Below are 20,263 nucleotides of genomic sequence, written 5' to 3'. Positions count from 1 at the left end.
ATTTTCAAATGAAGCCTTTCCTTAACTTTTAAGATCCATGCCACAGTTCTTCTGAGCTTTGTCCAACTGGAAAAGTACATCAGCAGCTTAGTGGTGGGACACATCTCTTGCTTTAATACAGCTGCGCATGAAAAGATTTCATCCCTCCCTTCGGAATCAGCATCTTGATTGACAGATGTTTCATCCACAACAGCAGGCCACTGACACTGAGGTTTTGTTAGAAAATCAGGGCCTTTGATCCATGTTGGAAATTTGAGGAAAGAGCTTACTTTTATGCCTCGAGAGGCTGCATCACCAGGATTCAGTTTGGAGTTAATGTGTCTCCACTGAGTGACACTGGATTGGGCTCTAATAAAGGACACTCTATTGGCCACATAGGTTTTAAAACGTGCTGTTGTATTTGCAATGTATTTCAGTACAGTCATACTGTCTGACCAGAAGACTGAACCACTCAAATTAAACTCTAGATGAGTTGACAGCATCTTATCTAAGCGCACAGCTAAAACTGCAGCTGTAAGCTCTAACCGGGGTATGGTGACTTGTTTAAGCGGTGCCACTCTTGCTTTGCCAATAACAAAGGAAACACACACTTCTTGCTTTCTATTCAGCAGTCTAAGGTATGAAACAGCACCAAATCCAACCTCACTGGCATCACAAAAATGATGCAGCTGTGCCATAGTGACCTCACCAAAATCTTTGGGTGTGAAACATCTACTAATATTAAATGTGTTCAGCAGAACTAATTTATCCACCCATCTTTGCCAAGCTTGTGCTGTACCCACTGAAACTGACTCATCCCATCCCAACTTCTTCTTGCACAGGTGTTGAAGAATTTGTTTTGCAGTGAGAATTACTGGAGCTAAGAAGCCCATGGGATCATAAATAGAACTAATAGCCGACAGAATTCCCCGTCTTGTCAGCGGCTTATGTTTGTCCATAATGCTGAAGGTGAAGACGTCCCGTTCAACATCCCACTGTACTCCCAAAGCTCTTTCCATAGGGAGCTGGTCCCGGCAGAGGTCCAGTGTCTTTACACATTTAGCTCTGTTTTCTTCAGGGATCTCAGAAAGTACAGAACGATGGTTGCAGACCCACTTGTCCAGTCTGAAGCCTCCTTTAGCACATACCTCAGTAAGCTGTTGGTAGAGAGATATCGCCTGCCTTACAGAATACACAGACTTAAGGCAATCATCAACATAGAAATTATTCTTGATTGTATTGATTACCTCTTCTGGGTAGAGATGTTGGTTGTCATCAGCCGTCTTTAACAGAGCATAAGTGGCGCAGCTGGGGGAGGACACTGCTCCGAAGATGTGAACTAACATTCTGTGCTAGGCAAGTTCTTTGGTGATATCAGGCCATCAGGCCACCAAAGAAAACGAAGATAATTAATGTCTTCCTCCGCCACTCTGACTTGATGGAACATGCCTTTAATGTCTGTCATGAGAGCAATTGGACCTTGACGAAAGCGAATGAGCACGCCTAGCAAAGTGTTTGTCAAATCGGGTCCTTGTAAAAGCTCATTATTCAGTGAGGTTCCAGCAAAAGTTGAGGCACAATCATAGACCACACGCAGCGTTTTCTTATGAGGGTGATAGACACCATGATGTGGTACATACCACACTTTCCCATCTTCATGTTCCAGTTGATCCTGTGGTATAATCTCTGAATGTCCTTCTGCCATCACATTATTCATTAATTCTTTATATTCATCATAAAATGATTGGTCTTTCTTAAACTTTCTGAGTAAGTATTGTGCCCTCAGCTGGACCACATGCTTATTGTTGGGCATTTTCACATTTGACTTTTGAAAAGGTAATTTCAAATGGTAATGGCCATCTTTGAGCACTGCTGACTTTGACATGATATCCATGAACTGTTTGTCTTCCACAGACATTTCGACATGCTCACAATGCTGTTCAGAAAAATCTTGGTTATATTGCCTGACAAACATTTCTTCCAAGTTACTTATAGAGATACGGTTCACATAAACAGAAGCATCATCATGTTCATTACTATCTACACTAGGACTGAGTGGACCATTGATGACCCACCCAAGAATAGTTTTCACAGCATAGGGACCACTACCCTCACTGTTAACTATTTTCCATGGTTCCAATGCTTTAGGAGTGTTCACACCAATAAGCAGCCCAATGCTTGCATCTATTGGTGTTAATTCTACATCTTTCAAGTAAGGCCATTTTCTTAAATCTTCCTCTTTGGGAATGTTTTCTCTCGTGACAGGAATTGACATTTGGGTGTATACATCTGGCAATCTCAGATATGCATTTTCTTTTAAAGCAGCTACTTCCAAACCAGGGACTTTATAGCTACTCACAGGTCTTTCCTGCCCCATTGTCTTAAGCAATATTTCCACTTTCTTTCCATTTGCATTTAGCTCCATCATCAATGACTCTGTACAAAAAGTTGCAGAGCTGCCTGGATCCAGAAATGCATAGGTCTCTACAACTTTGCTTCCTTTGTGAGCTTCCTATCTGAGTTTAATGAAACCAGAGCACTTGACATTGATGCTTATTTAGATACCCTTTTCAGAGATGGTCTTGAAATGTCTTGAGATTCAATGTGAAGGACTGTTGTGTGATTCTTATGACAAGTCTGGCATGACAAACGTTTTGGACAGCTCTTACTCATGTGCTCTTTTCTTAAGCAGCCAAAGCATAGACCATTAGTCTTGATAAACTCTATCTTTTCTTTATTGAGCTTCTGCTTGAATGATTCACACATCTCCATGGAATGATCTCTCTTACAAAACAAGCACTGGGTTAGAAAAACATTTCCAAGTGTAGAGTTTAACTGGCCATGGTCCAATTTGAGTTTGTTAATTGCCTGTTCGGACACTGGAGCAACAGAGGTAGCAAAGGATCAAATGCAGCCCTCACTTTTTCAAGGAACTCCAGTAGGTCTTTGAATCTAGCTCTGCGGTTGCGCTTCTCTCTTATGTTGCAAACGATCGTTCGCCATTTGTCTCAAAATCTGAAAGGCAATTTGGACACAAGAATCCCCATATTGGTTGAATTTTCCAGCTCTTCAACAAAACCGGCTTCATCCATTGTGTTAAAACAGCTTCTCAAGAAGAATGTGTATGATCGCAAAGCTGAAACATCATCTGGCTTTATAACGGACCAATTCAAAGCCTTATCCATATAAGCAGAAGTTATTTTAACTCTGTTTCCAAAATTCCATTCAAGCTGCCCTTTTGCTTCTTCATAAGCGGTTTGTGGATCCATGTGCATACAACTCCGCACAAGGCTTCTGGGCTGTCCAGTTGTAAATTGTTCTAAATAATAAAGCCTGTCCTGCATATTGTCAGTTTTTTTTCTATTCCTTGCTCAAATGCTTTAATAAAGGATCTAAACTGCAGAGGATCACCATCAAAAACAGGAATATCAATAGATGGAAGAAGTGATAATCTCTGCTGTTTTACTAACATTTCAGTAATCTCATTTTGCTTTCTCATCACTTCAACAAGAGCACTGCTGCCAGAGTCAGGTTCATTGTACATTTGTTTTGTACTTTTCACCTCTCTTTTAACTGCTGATGTTAATGGTAGAGGAAAATTATCTGGAGCGAAGGACAGAGGTAACGCAGGCGGAGATTTTTTCTGCATTCTTTGAGGCCTTTGAACTGTTGCAGGCGGTGGCTCTGTAGACATTCCAGACGAAGTTGTAACTGAGCTGCGTGAGCCAGCTTGAGACCTGGAATTATGTGTCTGCTGTTCCTGCAATGACGTGAAAACCTGCACCTTTGCATCTGCTACAGCCAAATTTGTCATTATTGCCAATGTTTCTCTTCGTGCTTTTAACTGGGCTTCTTCATACTCAAGAGCATGCTTCTCTTGTAGAGCTGCTGCTTGTGCTCTTAAAGCAGCTTGTTCCACCTCAGCTTGTATGTGTGCTACTGAAGCTCTCGACGATTTGCTTTTCATACTAGAGGCTTTACTAGCGCTACCCGATGCCTGGCTGGGTGCGTTTGAAGAGGCTTTTTGTGACACTTGAGAAATACTATCATGAGGCTGAATTGTATCCACCTCCAAACTTGGTCCTGCGCTTTCCACATTCATCCAAGCTTCCATTCTATCCAAAAATGCTTTGAAATTAAGTAACTTAGGCTCATACCAATCGCTATGGTCCGTTTCTCTTTCATCCTCATTTAATAAACTTTGAACTGAAACTTGCAACTCCATAAACTGTGCCAAATAATTATTAAAAGTGTCCAAATGTTCTTGAATTAAAGTTTTTGGTTCCCCAGCTTCAATAAGAGTATCAATCTCAAGTGTCACAAAAAGCCTCTTCAAACGCACCCAGCCAGGCATCGGGTAGCGCTAGTAAAGCCTCTAGTATGAAAAGCAAATCGTCGAGAGCTTCAGTAGCACACATACAAGCTGAGGTGGAACGAGCTGCTTTAAGAGCACAAGCAGGAGCTCTACAAGAGAAGCATGCTCTTGAGTATGAAGAAGCCCAGTTAAAAGCACGAAGAGAAACATTGGCAATAATGACAAATTTGGCTGTAGCAGATGCAAAGGTGCAGGTTTTCACGTCATTGCAGGAACAGCAGACACATGATTCCAGGTCTCAAGCTGGCTCACGCAGCTCAGTTACAACTTCGTCTGGAATGTCTACAGAGCCACCGCCTGCAACAGTTCAAAAGCCTCAAAGAATGCAGAAAAAATCTCCGCCTGCGTTACGCACTTTCAACACTTTCTTTATGCAAAAATATATCCATTTATTTAAAGCTTGAACAGGCTTGACATTTCCAATAATATTACAACTTAAATGCTACATAAGTGAGAAAAGTGGTCAAAAGATTGTTTTAACCACCTTCACATGACCCCACATTTGTGTTGCCTGTTTCCTAACTAAAAACAACTCCCTAGGCCTTTCACAGTTGCACCTGTATTCCATATTACCATAAAACTAAGAGTAAACAGGCACACTTACTGTAAAACTAAGAGTAAACAGGCACACACATTTAAACCCATACCAAATAACACATACACTCAAAACCATTAAATAATAACTATAGAAAAACTTAAGTGCTATTACTCAGAGCATGATTATGCAAATGAAGGTCAAAAATAACAAAATGGCTACGACACCATAGATATAACTTTCTGAAGGTTAGTTTTTTTAACACCCCGCGGGATTTAAAATATGTAACGCCGGTATCAACGGTTTGGCAAAATCCATATCATGGCGTGACACAATACCGGTAATTACTATCATACCGGTTTATCGCCCACCCCTACTATACGGTGTCTCCGAGAAAACGATGCACGGTGGGCAAGTGCATCAAGTGGGTAAATATCAGTGGGCTATTTAATGTTGTTACTAACCCATTTGGAGACTGTAGGTAAAAGAAACCCCACATTTTAGACAAACGGGGGCGCTAGTGAGTGACTTAAGAGGTACACCTATGTCTGACCTGTTTGTCCACACTTAAGAGTCGACAACTCTGATGTGTGTGACAAATTTGAAGTTAATCTAAGCACGCCAAGAGCTTTAAATATGCCTGAAATTATAGTAAACTTTGATGTGTTGCCATGGGAACAGCATTTGAGATATCAAAAATCCCTTCACAATTTAGCATCTACAATGTTTGTATCATGTTTACCACTTCTGGAGTCAATCACATTAATTCCCTAGAAGAAGCATTTAAAAGGTCACTGCATGCAACTGTAAGGCTTAAATATGCCTTTATAATAAAAGTAAAGTTTGACGCGTTGCCATGGGAGCAACATTAGAGATATCAAAAATCCCTTCGCAATTTATCATCTACAACAGGGGTCTTCAACTACACTTCTTCGGGGGCCAGATTTTAAAACTGTAATCCAGTGTTTGTTTCCTTGTAATGAAAACGCATATTTTCTTTTTTTAATATTTTAAAACATTTGCAGTTTTACATGTAAGAGCCAAATGTTAATAATAGTATAAGTTCAACACACTCTTAAACATATTTTGTTAATAACCGTTTAACTCATTAATTGTTACATGTCAGGTATTCACAACATATAGCCAGTCCTTTCTTGATGAATAAAACTGGACTACATGTTTTCTTTTTTATATTTTATAGATATATTGGCTAAACAGCCTTTCCATTGTACATTACATACAGATATAACTGTCGGGAGTTCGCTCCCTAGTGGCAGTCGTAATGAAATTGCAGTTTAATCGTAAATCTGTCATGGGAGAGAAGCTCAATCCAGCGCAAAAACCTTTAATCGTACGAATATATTTATAGTTAATAATTGACTTACCAGTAATCAATAGTTTTTAAAGTATTTAAGTAATACCAATAATTAAAAACAAACTATAATTAATCATTTTTACTTTGCACACAGTTTTGACTGGAACACTTAAATACATTACTTCTGGTCGGCGTGGCACATGTGGTGAAGTCGCACAAGTTTATTTTCATTAATGCATCCAAAGCTCGAATTGGATCAGATAATTACGCACCAGATGGTTGGCACCCCACCCAGCCCCTTTCTGACTCCCTTTCCGTGTTTCGGGCCATCATTTGTCATGTACAGTGGAAAGGTAAAAGTAACCACGCTGAATTTAAATCAAACTATGGCCGTTTCTCAATCCGAAGGCTGCAGCCTCCGGAGGTCGCCTTTCCAGGCTGCATACGTCATTAAGTCTTATTTCAGAATTTTAACAATTATAAAGTTGACTATTATTCTTAGTTAATCGTAAATTGTTGTATTATGCTTATGATTTGTGAATTTAATGCTCAGTTAACTTAAACTTAATGACGTATGCAGTCTGCACATGAGACCTCTGGAGGCTACAGCCTTCCGATTGAGAAACGGGCAAATGTGACCGGCGGGCCGGATAAAATAATTAATAATAATAATAATTAGTTACATTTATATTTTCTCAGTACTCAAAGCGCTTTACATATGAATGGGGGAATCTCCTCAACCACCACCAATGTGCAGCATCCACCTGGATGATGCGACGGCAGCCATATTGCGCCAGAACGCCCACCACACACCAACTTATTAGTGGAGAGGAGACAGAGTGATATAGCCAATGATTAGTATCTATGGGGGATGATGAGTAGGCCAATGGGCAAGTTTGGCCAGGATGCCGGGGCATACCCCTACTCTTTTCGAATAACATCCTGGGATTTTTAACGACCACAGAGAGTCAGGACCTAGGTTTAACGTCTCATCCGAAAGGCGGTGCTTTTTGACAGTATAGTGTAGTGTCCCCGTCACTATACTGGGGTGTTAGGACCCACACAGACCACAGAGTGAGCACCCCCTGCTGGTCGCACTACCAGCAGCAACCTGGATTTCCCAGGTGGTCTTCCATCCAAGTACTGACCAGGCTCAACCCTGCTTAGCTTCTAGTCCAGTTGGGTAGTGCACATATTAAGTAATACCGTTACAGAGGTGATAAAAGCGCCTAATTTTACATGAAGCTTCTTTAGGACCTCCTGAATGATTTCAGCCTAGGAGCCCAGCTGAAATATTAAAATTTAGTGTCAAAGCACTTAAAAAACTATATTCATTAAAAAATGTTTTTTGTTTTTTATCCTCTCAAGTAAAATTTTCAGGGTAATGGGCTTTTAAGACCACTGCATAAGCTTAATTTTGTTAATTTGTACTCCGGCCAGTAAATCTTCCAAATAATAAGTGTAAAATAGAGTGCTGAGACACCGTATACCTAAAAAAACCTCAAAAAGCCCTGTATAATATAAGCGGAATTATTAAAAAAGCCAGCAAAAATGCTTCAATGTTAAGAGATCTTGGTTTTCTCTTTAATTTTTCAATTCAGCTAGGTCATTCATATTGCTATCTTCTGAGTACATAGTCTGGTCATTAGTTTTATGTTAGGCTGCATCACATCACTTTAAATCCTATTTGTGTGACAGTACATAGCTAGATGTACTTTCATTTATTTTGGTTTCCTATTGTAGACGTACAGGTCAGAATATCTTGAATTGTTTGTTCTTTTATGCTTAAATAACATTAGTTTCTGAGACTTCAACATGGAGCTGAACTGGGCTCTGTGTATTATTTGCCAGAAAGACACCTCTGAACCCCTGAGATGTCCCTTGCAGACACCTGGGACTAGTGGTGATAAATCTGATGCCTATAGATCATTTCTTGCTAATGTCGAGCAATTCAGGGCGATTGACAATCTTCCAACTAAACTCTATTTTGGGAATGATGAAACTGCTGAAGTGAGGTTTCTTGACATCTTTCTGGGAAGGAGCCAGTGAATTTGAAGCCTGTATGGTTGAATATGTCATTTCTAATAATCTTTGCAGCGTTTGCCAGGATGATAGCGTCTTCATCAAAATCTCTCTTCCTGAGAGCTTCCCGTAGTATATTTCTCATGCCCTCCTTGAAAACAAGAACGGTATTCCTTCCATCAAATTGTTCTTGTGCATCTGGAAAGCGTTGAAGCAAATGATTTTTCAATCTGGTTTTGTTGATTTGCTTCCTGACACCCAGTTCCTGAAGTCGATTTGCATACAAAGAGTGGAGCTCAGATAGCATAAAGAGAAGGACTCCAGAATCAACACATTTTTCAACGTAGTCCTGAAGTTCAATGAAAGCACGAGACTCATTCATTTTTTGAATATTGTTTCTTGCCTGTGTCTTCTAAGATGAACACTGTTTTAGCCACAGATTCATCTGCACAATTACGGCTGTCAAGAGTGACTAGATCTTTAAAATCACAATAGGCACATCGATGAAATTGGAATCTTCAGACGAACAAACACCCCGCGTGTCATCACAATAAGACATTTTTTGCCTTAGATAATAGACACTTCTTGTTTCTCTGATTTCGCCATGAATTTGTCGCCTTGTCATGACAGAACCGTTTGAGATATCAAAAATCCCTTCGTAATTTAGCAAGTCCAATGTCTCGACATCATGATCACCATGTTTGGTGTCAATCGCATGAATCCCCTAGGAGGAGTATTTAAAAGTTCACCGCATGCATTTTTTAAACAATCCTAAATGGGCGACTTCCTGTTGGGCGGAGGTAATAGGTTTGAGTGCGAAAGTTGATCGGGCCGATGAGATCTATATACGTACCAACTTTCGTACATGTGCGTACATGTTTGCCCAATCTGTGCACCAATGTTTTTTTTGCATTACAGGGGGCGCTACAGAGCCCTTCTGCCACTACCGTGTTCCAGCCTTTCCCTGGTCCTAATGACGGACGACTCTGATGTCTGTGCCAAATTTCAAGAGTTTTCAAGCATGTTAAGTCACCCAAAGTGCACGCCAAGGCCTTAAATATGCCTGAAAATGAAAGTAAAGTTTGACGCATTGCCATGGGAACAGCGTTCGAGATATCAAAAATCCCTTTGCAATTTACCATCTACAATGTCTCGGCATCATATTGAACACTTTTGCTGTCAATCGCATGAATATCCTAGGAGGAGTATTTAAAAGAACATTGCATGAAATTGCCAAAAAAATCCACCTTTGTGACTGACACACCTTCTGGAGCCTGGTGGTGGCACTATACCCGGGAGTCACAATAGGCACATCGATGCGATCGGAATCTTCAGATGAACAAACACCCCGCGTGTCATCACAATAAGACATTTTTTGCCTTAGATATTAGACACTTCCTGTTTCTCTGATTTCACCATAAATTTGTCCCCTCGCCATGGCAGCACTGAAAAAAAATAAAAATAAATCAGAGCAAAAACAATAGGGCTTCGCACCTTTCGGTGTAGGCAATTCTGGCCTGCTCCTCGGTGCTCGGGCTCTAATAGCTCTCTGCAGTAATTTATTTTCTGAATTTCCTTCAGCAAACATCTCTATTGTTAAGAGTAATTTTATGTTACACATATTACATATTCAGTGTCTTTTTAACATTACAATGAATTTTCAGTTTCCATGTCAATACAAAATCCATAATAAAATAAACCTCTTCCCTCCAAATGCATGTTCACTTACTCTTCGTGCTTGTATTTGACTCTATTTATCAAAATAAAATTCAAGACAATGGTAATATTCACCAGCTATTTTTAAAGATACTAAGAATTTTCCTTTAACAGTGTTTTATCAGTATCATGTTAATATAGTACTGCAAAATCATGCTCAAAACTAGTAAAGTGATTAAAATGGTAACTTTAAACTTCATTTTTAAACATTTTTGTATAGACTTATTAAACGAAAACATTTCCAACCGATGGTGGAGAACTAACATACAATGAATTAACCATATCTGTTAACATTACAAGCTCAAAAAACATCTTCATATGCATTGTGTACACAGGAAAGTGTGTGTTTTGAACTGACTCATTTCAAACTCCTTATAAACAAAATCATTAACAGATTGAAAATTATTTCACTGAAACAGTCCACCCATATCCCTCCTACATTTCAGCATGACCAAATTCTACCTCTGATGTGTTTTTGTACATTTACCCACCTGTAAAACAGGAGAGAAACGAGGAGACAGCATTCAGGTTTGAGCTCTCTGCAGTAATGAGAAACTCACAACTCAGCTACAGTAAACCTGTCACCTGACAGTGCCCCTGCTGGCCTGGAGCAAACACTACACAATTAACTCTAAAGCAGGAAAAATCACATAAAAATAAAACCCTTGGGATATTTATATTTTCTTTCTTAAAAAAATACAATAACTTGTTTTCAAATAAAAGACAATGGGCCCTATCTTGCACCCAGCGCAATTGACTTTGTCAGTGATGCATGTATCATTCGTATTTTGCACCGGCGCACAGCGGGTTTTTCCCTCCACAGATTCACGTCGGCAAACTAGGGAATTAACTTGCGCTCCCTGGGCGGTTCAGCGCAAAAAAGGAGGCGTGTTCCGGCGCAAACCATCCCTGATGCTATTTTGCTGTTTCAAAAAACAATTGCGCCACTGACCAGAAAAAAAATAGTCTAAAGTCAGTGGCGCGTTGCGCGTTGTTCATTATGCTATTTTAAGGGTGCATGCTTGACCATAATGTATAGCGTCCACAACGCGCACACACTTTGCTTATCTAATCTACACAGATGCAACACTTATTTTTGGAAATCATAAATTGTTACAATAAAAAATATTAACACATGAGATAAGGGAAATCATTGTGGTGAGCATTGTGGTGATAGTTCCCTTTCAGTCGGTCACTACGACGTCACGTCGTGACCGACGAATTGGGAACCGCTTCGCGGGTGACCTATCTACTTCGAGAACTATAAGAAACGCCAATGAACTTGGCATGCAGGTATTTGCATAATGCCGGCGCCGCCCCGCCAGGTGCGTATATAAGGCGCAGGTGCATAATACCAAATCAGCTTTTATTGCTTCGAAGGCGGCAGACATCTGCTCTCGAGAAGCTGTTTAACTGATCTTCGTAGATCCTGTCTCTAAGAGGGAAAAGAAAAAGATCTCAGCTTGCTTGGGTTGGCTGGGCAAAGACACCTCAGCGGAGGCTCGCAGTGTTTTCTCCACCCTTCTCTCTCTCTCTCTCTGTCTCTTTTTTAGGACTTGAGTTCGAGTGAGTGCGTTTGCCTCTCCCTGTGTGTTTCACCAGCTCGCACAAAAGAGTGATTTCCCTAAAAGAGCAGCACGTTTGAGCTTTGTGTCTTTTTAAAGACAGTCACTCATTCGTGTCACGGTCGGGGTCATCTTTTTAAAGATGGATTTCCGTCCGTGCTCCGTTTCTGGATGCGGTGTGTTCATCGCCCCCCGGGATGGCCACGAGCGTTGTCTTTCGTGTCTGGGGCTCCAGCACACAGAGGCAGCGTTGCGTGATAGTTCATGCTCCGTCTGCGAGGGCATGACTATGGCGGATTTGCGGAGACGGGTGTCGTTCCTCCGGCAACGGCCCCCGCCTTCTAAGCCTGGTGCTGCTAAGAGCGCAGCCACCAGGCTTGCGAAGGATGATCTCCGTATAACGGTGCTGGGTCGGTCTGCTGGTTCGTCCAGCAGCTCCCAGCGCCCTGATCCGTTGCCAGCGGAGGTCCCGATGGAGACGAGCGGCCCGTGTTCTACGGTGTCCTCGCGCTCTGTCGAGCCACCACCGGAGACGATGTCCACCGTAATGTCGGAGGGGGGGGGTTGTCAGCCTCGGATGTCGATCCGGATCTGCTCCCGCCTTCTGGTCGGGTTGCGGGTCCTGCATTCGACCCCGAGATGGCAGCCGTGCTCGCTCGGGCGGCGGCGGCGGTCGGCTTGGAGTGGACTCAACCTCCCCCACCTGAACGTCCCGCCTCGATGATTGGTACTTCGGGGGTGCCAGGGCTTCTCAGTCCTCGCCCCCGGTGCCCTTCTTCCCCGAGGTGCATGAAGAGCTGACGCGGTCGTGGAAAACCCCGTTTTCCGCCCGGAACCGGCCGTTTCAGCCTTCACCCCTCACCTCTCTCGAGGGTGGAGATGCCAGGGGGTATACTGGGATCCCGTCAGTGGAGCGGCCGGTCGCGATGCAGTTGTGTCCGGCCGGTGTCGCTTCCTCCTGGCGGGACCAGCCTACTCTCCCCTCACGGGCCTGTAAGCATTCTTCGGCGCTGTCCGGTGCTGCTTACAAAGCCTGTGGGGAGGCAGCCTCTGCCCTGCATGCCATGGCATTGTTGCAGGTTCACCAGGCTAAGGCTCTGAGGGACCTGCACACAGGAGGTCACGACTCGGCGGAGTTCTCTGAACTGCGTGCGGCTACGGATCTGGCGCTTCGTGCGACCAAGGTCACCGCACGCGCCGTCGGGCGTGCGATGTCTACCCTGGTAGTCCAGGAACGCCATCTCTGGCTGTGTCTGGCGGACATGAAGGATGCTGATAAGACCCGGCTCCTGAATGCTCCGATTTCCCAGACCGGCCCTTTTCGGCGAGACGGTCTAGGAGTTTGCGCAGCAATTCTCCGCGGCCAAGAAGCAGACTGAGGCCATCGCTCAAATCATGCCGCGTCGGAAGCGTCCTGCGCCTGCCCCGTCCACGTCGCCACCTCAGCCTGGTCCTCGCCGAGGGTGTCCTGCGGCACCACCTCCGTTCCTCCCCGGGGCTCTTCTAAGAAGCGAGGAACCGGTCGTCAGCAGCCCGCCCCGCCCGCTCAGCCCGCTCCGAAGGGTGGAAAGAGGAGATCGAAGCGGCCCTGAGACCTAGAGATGGAGGGGATGGAGGGGATCGCTCTTCGGGAGATGGTGAAGGCACCACTCCCCCCACCGGAGGAGGGCCGGTTGGGGAATCTTTTGTTTCAATTTTCTGTTCTGCCGACTTTTCAGTCGGCACCCACAAATTCACAAAAAGAGCGAATTCCACTTCCATCTCTAGGTCTTCAGATGAGCGCTGGAGACACGAGCGGGCTCATAACCCCCCCTTGTTCTCCGACTCATCAGAGGAGAACGAGAGCGACGCACGGGCTCATAGCCCCACCGCGCTCTCCAACTTCTCAGGCGGTAGGAGACAGCTACGGGCTCATAACCCATCGTCTTCCTCCTTCTTCGCCAGAGGGTGCATCAAGTGGTGTGAGGTGTCTTCAGCAGAGCCTCTCTTACTCACCCACCCAGCAGCGGACTCAGGTGAGTGTTACCATACACAACACTGCTGTCGGTGCGGCCATTACGCACACACCGGCGATCACCTCCGTTGCGCCCGCCGCGGGTACACCGATCGTGCCTCTCGCTCTGTATCTGGGGGCGTGGGAACAGCTTCCCAGCCCGTCGCGTTGGCTTTTAGGCACGATTCGTCTCTTCTATGCGATCCAATTTGCCCGGCATCCCCCCAAATTCTTAGGACGCGATCGAGCCGGTCAATCCAGCCGAGATGAGGTCGGGATTTTACAGCCCTTACTTTATTGGACCCAAGAAAAGCGGCGGCTTGCGACCGATCCTGGACCTGCGTTCGCTGAACCGTGCACTTCACAGAATGCCTTTTAAAATGCTGACGCCCAAGCGCATATTTCCATGCATTCGTCCAAACGATTGGTTCGCATCTATCGACCTGAAGGACGCGTACTTCCACGTATCAATTCTCCCCCGACACAGGCCGTTTCTCCGCTTTGCGTTCGAGGGGCGAGCATACCAGTACAAAGTCCTCCCATTCGGGCTCTCTCTGTCGCCCCGTGTATTCACCAAAGTAGTGGAGGGGGCTTTAAAACCCCTGAGAGAGAGAGGTGTGCGCATCCTCGCGTATCTGGACGATTGGCTAATAAAAGCTCAAACACGTCAGACGCTGTGCGATCACAGAGATTTAACTTTAAAACACCTCGCTCGTTTGGGTCTTCGGGTCAACTGGGAAAAGAGCAAGCTTTGCCCCGTGCAGAGAATCTCTTTTCTCGGGATGGAACTTGACTCGATCGATTTGACAGCTCGTCTAACAGAAGCGCGTGTACAGTCGATTCTGACTTGCCTGAATACATTCAAGAGCAAGAGCGCGGTCCCGCTGAAACAATTTCAGAAGCTCCTAGTGCATATGGCAGCAGCCGCAGCTGTAACTCCGCTCGGACTGCTTCATATGCGACCGCTTCAGCATTGGCTTCACGATCGAGTCCAGAGGAGAGCGTGGCTGCGCGGCATTCACCGTGTTATCATTACACCTGCATGTCGTCGCACTTTCACTCCGTGGTTAGACCGTGCATTTCTCCGAGCCGGTGTGCCTCTGAGACAGGTCTCCAGGCATGCAATAGTATGCACAGATGCTTCAGACACGGGGTGGGGGGCCACGTACGATGGGCTGGCGGCTTCGGGGGTCTGGACGACACCCGAGCTGCATTGGCACATAAACTGCCGGGAAATGTGGGCTGTATATCTTGCGCTCGTCCGTTTCAGCAACGAGTTACGGGGCAAAGACGTATTAGTTCGTACAGACAACACTGCGACCGTGGCGTACATCAATCGTCAAGGCGGTTTACGCTCGCGTCACCTGTCGCATCTCGCCCGTCACCTCCTCACTTGGAGTCAGAAGAATTTGTGGTCTCTTCGTGCCATTTACATTCCGGGCACGCTCAATGTAGAGGCGGATGCGCTCTCTTGGGCTGCGCGTCCCGGCAAATGGCGGCTCCACCCCATAGCGGTTCAGCAGATTTGGAGACGTTTCGGCAAAGCGCAGATAGATCTGTTTGCTTCCCCAGAGACGACCCATTGTCGCCTGTTCTATTCACTAGCCGACGACTCGCTCGGCGTGGATGCATTGGCACACGGCTGGCCACGAAACATGCGCAAATACGCGTTCCCTCCGGTGAGCCTCATTGCGCAAACCCTATGCAAAATCCGGGAGGACGAGGAGAGCGTGCTGTTGGTGGCACCGTATTGGACAACCAGGAGTTGGTTTCCAGAACTCTCTCTCCTCGCGACAGCCCCTCTTTGAAGATTCCCCTGAGGAAGGACCTTCTTTCTCAACAAGAGGGCACATTATGGCACCCGCGCCCCAACCTGTGGAACCTCCATGTGTGGTCTCTGGACGGGGCACGGAGGATGTGAGTGATTTACCAGCAAGAGGTATCTAACATTATTGCTCCTGCGCGACCGCCGTCTACGAGACAGGCTTACACGCTTAAATGGAACCTGTTTGTCGACTGTTGTTCTTCCCAAAGTGAAAACCCCCGAGAATGGCCAATTAGTGTTGTGCTTTTGTATCTCCAGCGTCGTTTGGAAATTTGGCTGTCACCATCCACTATTAAGGTCGATATCGCTGCGATATCAGCTCACCATTCACCCGTAAACGGTAGGACATTTCTCAGAGGCGCTCGAAGACTGAATCCTTCGCGTCCTTCCCCTTTCCTCCTTGGGACCTGTCCTTGGTGCTGAAATCACTCCAGGAAGCCCCATTTGAGCCTCTGCATAGTGTGGGTGTTACATTTCTTACTATGAAAACATTAACTCTCCTTGCTTTGGCTTCTGTTAAGAGGATAGGGGATATTCATGCATTTTCGGTCGATGATTCGTGCCTTCAGTTCGGCTTTGTGCCCAAAGTTCCCACCACTCCTTTCAGAGATCAGGTGGTAAACCTGCAAGCATTGCCTTTGGAGGAGGCAGACCCAGCCATGGCTTTGTTATGCCCTGTTCGTGCACTACATGTGTATATAGACAGGACGCAAAGTTTTAGGACCTCAGATCAGCTCTTTGTTTGTTACGGTGGTCAGCAGAAAGGAAAAGCTGTCACCAAGCAAAGGATGTCCCATTGGATTGTGGATACAATAGCCCTTGCATATCAAAAGCAGAATGTGCCTTGTCCATTTAATTTACGTGCTCACTCTACACGCAGTGTGGCATCATCTTGGGCACTGGCTCGCGGTTCCTCGCTAACAAATATTTGTAGAGCTGCAGGCTGGGCGACACCTAATACGTTCACAAGATTCTATAGTGTTCGTGTCGAGCCGGTTTCCACTCGGGTTCTTTCTACTAACTAGTTAAGAATGCAGAGGGTCGGCTCGTGTGTCGGCTTGGAGCCTCTATTTTGGTGCTGTACATTTGCACCACTATGGAAGGCCATCGGGGCAAAAACGTCACAAAAACTGTTTTTGCCTCTCCTCCACCGCCCTGATAGCTGATGTTGCGGAGCATCCGCTGTTAACCTATCACTGTTGTATTCTCTGTAAACCTGTGTAGGCTAGGCGTCCACATTTGTCCCCTACGTGGGGTTCATTTGTGTGTATAGTCCGTGGGGTTCTAATCCTCCACGTTTTTCCTTAGCAGAGCCTGCTCTGCATCTCTCGGCATACCATGTATTGTTCAGAGACCTTTTTGTGAGCAACCTGTCGGTTGTTTCATATGTCATCCATTTAACCTTCTTAGGGGATGGCTTCCGCAGTGTTCTAGCTCCGCTCAGTTTAGACGCTTCCCCAGTTCGCTGCTTCACTATCGTGGGTTAAGGAACAGGTAGTGACCGGCCTTCTGCATTTCGCCTTAGGTTCCGCCCCTTTATGTGGAGGGCGGAGGGCTTTTGCAGGCACTGGTTCAGCTGCAGTGGCGTTTTGGTAGGGATTCCCAATTCGTCGGTCACGACGTGACGTCGTAGTGACCGACTGAAAGGGAACGTCTCTGTTACGTATGTAACCCTTATTCCCTGAAGGAATGGAACGAAGACGTCCCGTCGCCACAGTTTGCTGTTCCATTGCTGTTTTCAGGCCGGGCACTGTTGTTCGGCTTCTCAGCAATAATATAGCTGATTTGGTATTATGCACCTGCGCCTTATATACGCACCTGGCGGGGCGGCGCAGGCATTATGCAAATACCTGCATGCCAAGTTCATTGGCGTTTCTTATAGTTCTCAAAGTAGATAGGTCACCCGCGAAGCGGTTCCCGGTTTGTCGGTCACGACGTGACGTCTCCGTTCCCTTCCTTCAGGGAACGAGGGTTACATACGTAACCGAGACGTTTTTATTTATTGCGTTAAAAAATTCTCATGCAAATAACGATTAAAATATTTTCATAAGTTTGTTGTGTGGCTGTATTACGTTTATTTTATGTTAATAATAATTAAAATGTTTTCATAAGAAACATTAATGTATGTGAACTTGATTTGTAAGTGTACTTTGGGGTTGGACTGCTTGCGTTTCTTGGCTTTCAGCGGTGAGGGTGGATGCAGCGATGTCCTCTACTGGCGTCAGGTCCTGTGTAGAGACAGATCCACCTACACGGCGTGCCTGATTTGTGCTGGCAAGCTTGGGATTCCCCGTCGCCTGACATCATTGTAGCGCTTGCGGAGCAACGTCCTGGGGATGCCAGCTGATGAGACAATTGTGGATATTTCCTCTCACGCTTGTTGAACCGACGCTGATTTGGGCGTGTTTCTCCCATCCCCATACAAAACAACTTCTCTGTCTTTGACTGCTCTTATAAGAACGTCGGCCTCTTCGGCTGTGAACCGCTCCTGGCGTGCGCCTGGTAAATCCGTCATAATAATAGCAACCCGCCATGGAACTTGCGCACTTGCATTTAAAGGGAATGTTGGATGACATTCTGATTGGTTTATTTGACGTTACGCCCAAACCACACCTATGAATAATGAACCTACATGAGACCAACCCCTTATTGATTAGTTATTTCTCCCGCCGGGAAAATAGCAACAGTGCCCAAGTTCCGCCTACAAAGTCACATGCGCTTTGCGCTTCGCACTTGCATTTCAGATCGTTATAATAGTGTGAATATTCTTAAAAACACGAATACAACACTTTTGTGGTCGTCACAAGTGCATCAAGTGGTTAAGTATCCGTGGACTATTTTATGTTGTTCCTGACCCATTTAGGGACTGTAGGTAAAAGAAACTATCGAGCCATTTAAGAGACACACCTCTGACCTGTTTGTCCACACTTAAAAGCCGAAAACTGTGATGTGTGTGCCATATTTCAAGTTAATCTAAACACGCCAAAAGCCTTAAATATGCCTGAAATTAAAGTAAATTTGACGCGTTGCCACGGCAACAGTGTTCGAGATATCAAAAATCTGTTCACAATTTAGCACCTCCAATGTCTTGGCATCATATTGGCCAAGTCTGGTCTCAATCGCATAAATCTTCTAGGATTATTTAAAAGTTTACAGCATACCGCATTTTATGACCGACTAACTGCCTGGTGCCTGCTGGTGGCGCTATGCCCTAGACCAGGGGTTTTCAAACGTTTTGTGTGTGGACCACTATTTGTAATCAAGAATTTTTGCGGACCACCTCATAATACTCATTATAAAATATGTCTTTACAAAGTCCTGAATTAATCTGCACATCTAAATAGTCTTACTAGCACTAAAACTATAACTATGGCGGGTCATCACATCAGTACAACAGGTCTCTTAATAGAAAGTTTACTGCACAAAACAGCTGCCACATATTCATACACCAATCCATTTTGTATGGCACTGAACTTGAATGTCACGGCCGAGCGTCACTGGCCTATTTTAGTAATCACACAATAACTTGACAATTTAATTTAAAATTTATATCAATATTCTTATATCAATATTATTCATATACATTTTCTCAGTGTTGGGAAAGTTCACTTTCTACATGAACTAGTTCAGTTCACAGTTCACAAATTTTAAAATGAATTAGTTCAGTTCATGGTTCATATTTCAAAATTTTGAACTAGTTCACAGTTCCAAAAATGAACTAATTTATTTGTTCAATGAACTCGTTCAGGCACAACACTGCATATTCTTAAAATATACATATTCTTATTTTGCTTTACACGAACCACCTGCAGTACCCTCATGGACCACTAGTGGTCTGTGGACCACATTTTGGGAATGGCCGCCCTTGACTCACAATAGCCACATCGATACGATTGGAATCCTTGGCCGAACATACAAACCGCATGTCATCCATTAAGATATTTTTTGCCTTAGATATAAGATGCTTCCTGTTATCTGATTTCAGCATAAATTTGTCATGTCGCCATGGCAACAGCGTTCGAGATATCAAAAATCCATTTGCAATTTAGCAAGTGCAATGTCTCGACATCATGTTTACCACATTTGGTGTCAATCGCAGGAATCCCCTAGGAAGAGTATTTAAAAGTTCAGGGCAAAATTAGCATACAATCCAAAATGGCCGACTTCCTGTTGGGCGGAGCTAATGATTGTAAATTTGAAAGTTGTTTGTTTTGATGAGAGCAATGTACTTAACACGTTGCAGGACAGTAGGTAAAACTAATTGCACACTTTAGACAGAGAGGGGCACTAGAGAGCCACAACAGAGCAACGCCCATGTCTGAGTTATGGCCCAACGCTGATGTGTGTTGTCAGCCATGTGTTGTTTGTGTTACTTTAAGCACGCGAAGAGCCTTAAATATGGCTGAAAATAAAAGTAAGCTCTGACGCGTTGTTACGGGAACAGTGTCAGAGACATTAAAAATCCCTTCGCAATTTCGCAATCTACAATGTATCGGCATCATGTTCACCAATTCTGATGTCCATTCGCATTAATTCCCTAGGAGGAGTATTTAAAAGTTCACAGCATCTAACTGTCAACCTTAAATATGCTGGAAAATGAAAGTAAAGTTTGACACGTTGCCATGGGAACAGCATTTGAGATATCAAAAATCCCTTCACAATTTAGCATTTACAATGTCTCGGCGTCATGTTGACCACTTCTGGTGTCAATTGTATTAATTCCCTAGAAGGAGTACTTAAAAGTTCACCGCATGCAACTGTAAGGCTTAAACATGCTTTAAAAATGAATGTAAAGTTTGACGCGTTGCCATGGGAACAGCGTTGGAGATATCAAAAATCATGTGCGTACATGTTTGCTTGATCTGTGCACCAATGTTGGTTTTTACATTACTGGGGGCGCTACAGAGCCCCCGTGCAACGCCCGTTTTCCAGTCGCAA

The 20,263-nt window shown here is 44.6% G+C and overlaps 1 protein-coding gene across 1 annotated transcript in view; it reads left to right on the top strand.

Moving 5' to 3' along the window:
• Nucleotides 1-20,263, top strand: part of grk1b (G protein-coupled receptor kinase 1 b) — an 81,074-nt gene that overhangs the window by 58,764 nt on the left and 2,047 nt on the right. The gene's annotated exons all lie outside the window — the stretch shown is intronic.

The sequence above is a fragment of the Misgurnus anguillicaudatus genome, chromosome 22 (assembly GCF_027580225.2).
Source record: "Misgurnus anguillicaudatus chromosome 22, ASM2758022v2, whole genome shotgun sequence".
Taxonomy (NCBI): domain Eukaryota; kingdom Metazoa; phylum Chordata; class Actinopteri; order Cypriniformes; family Cobitidae; genus Misgurnus; species Misgurnus anguillicaudatus.
This window is presented reverse-complemented; position numbering and strand designations above follow the sequence as displayed.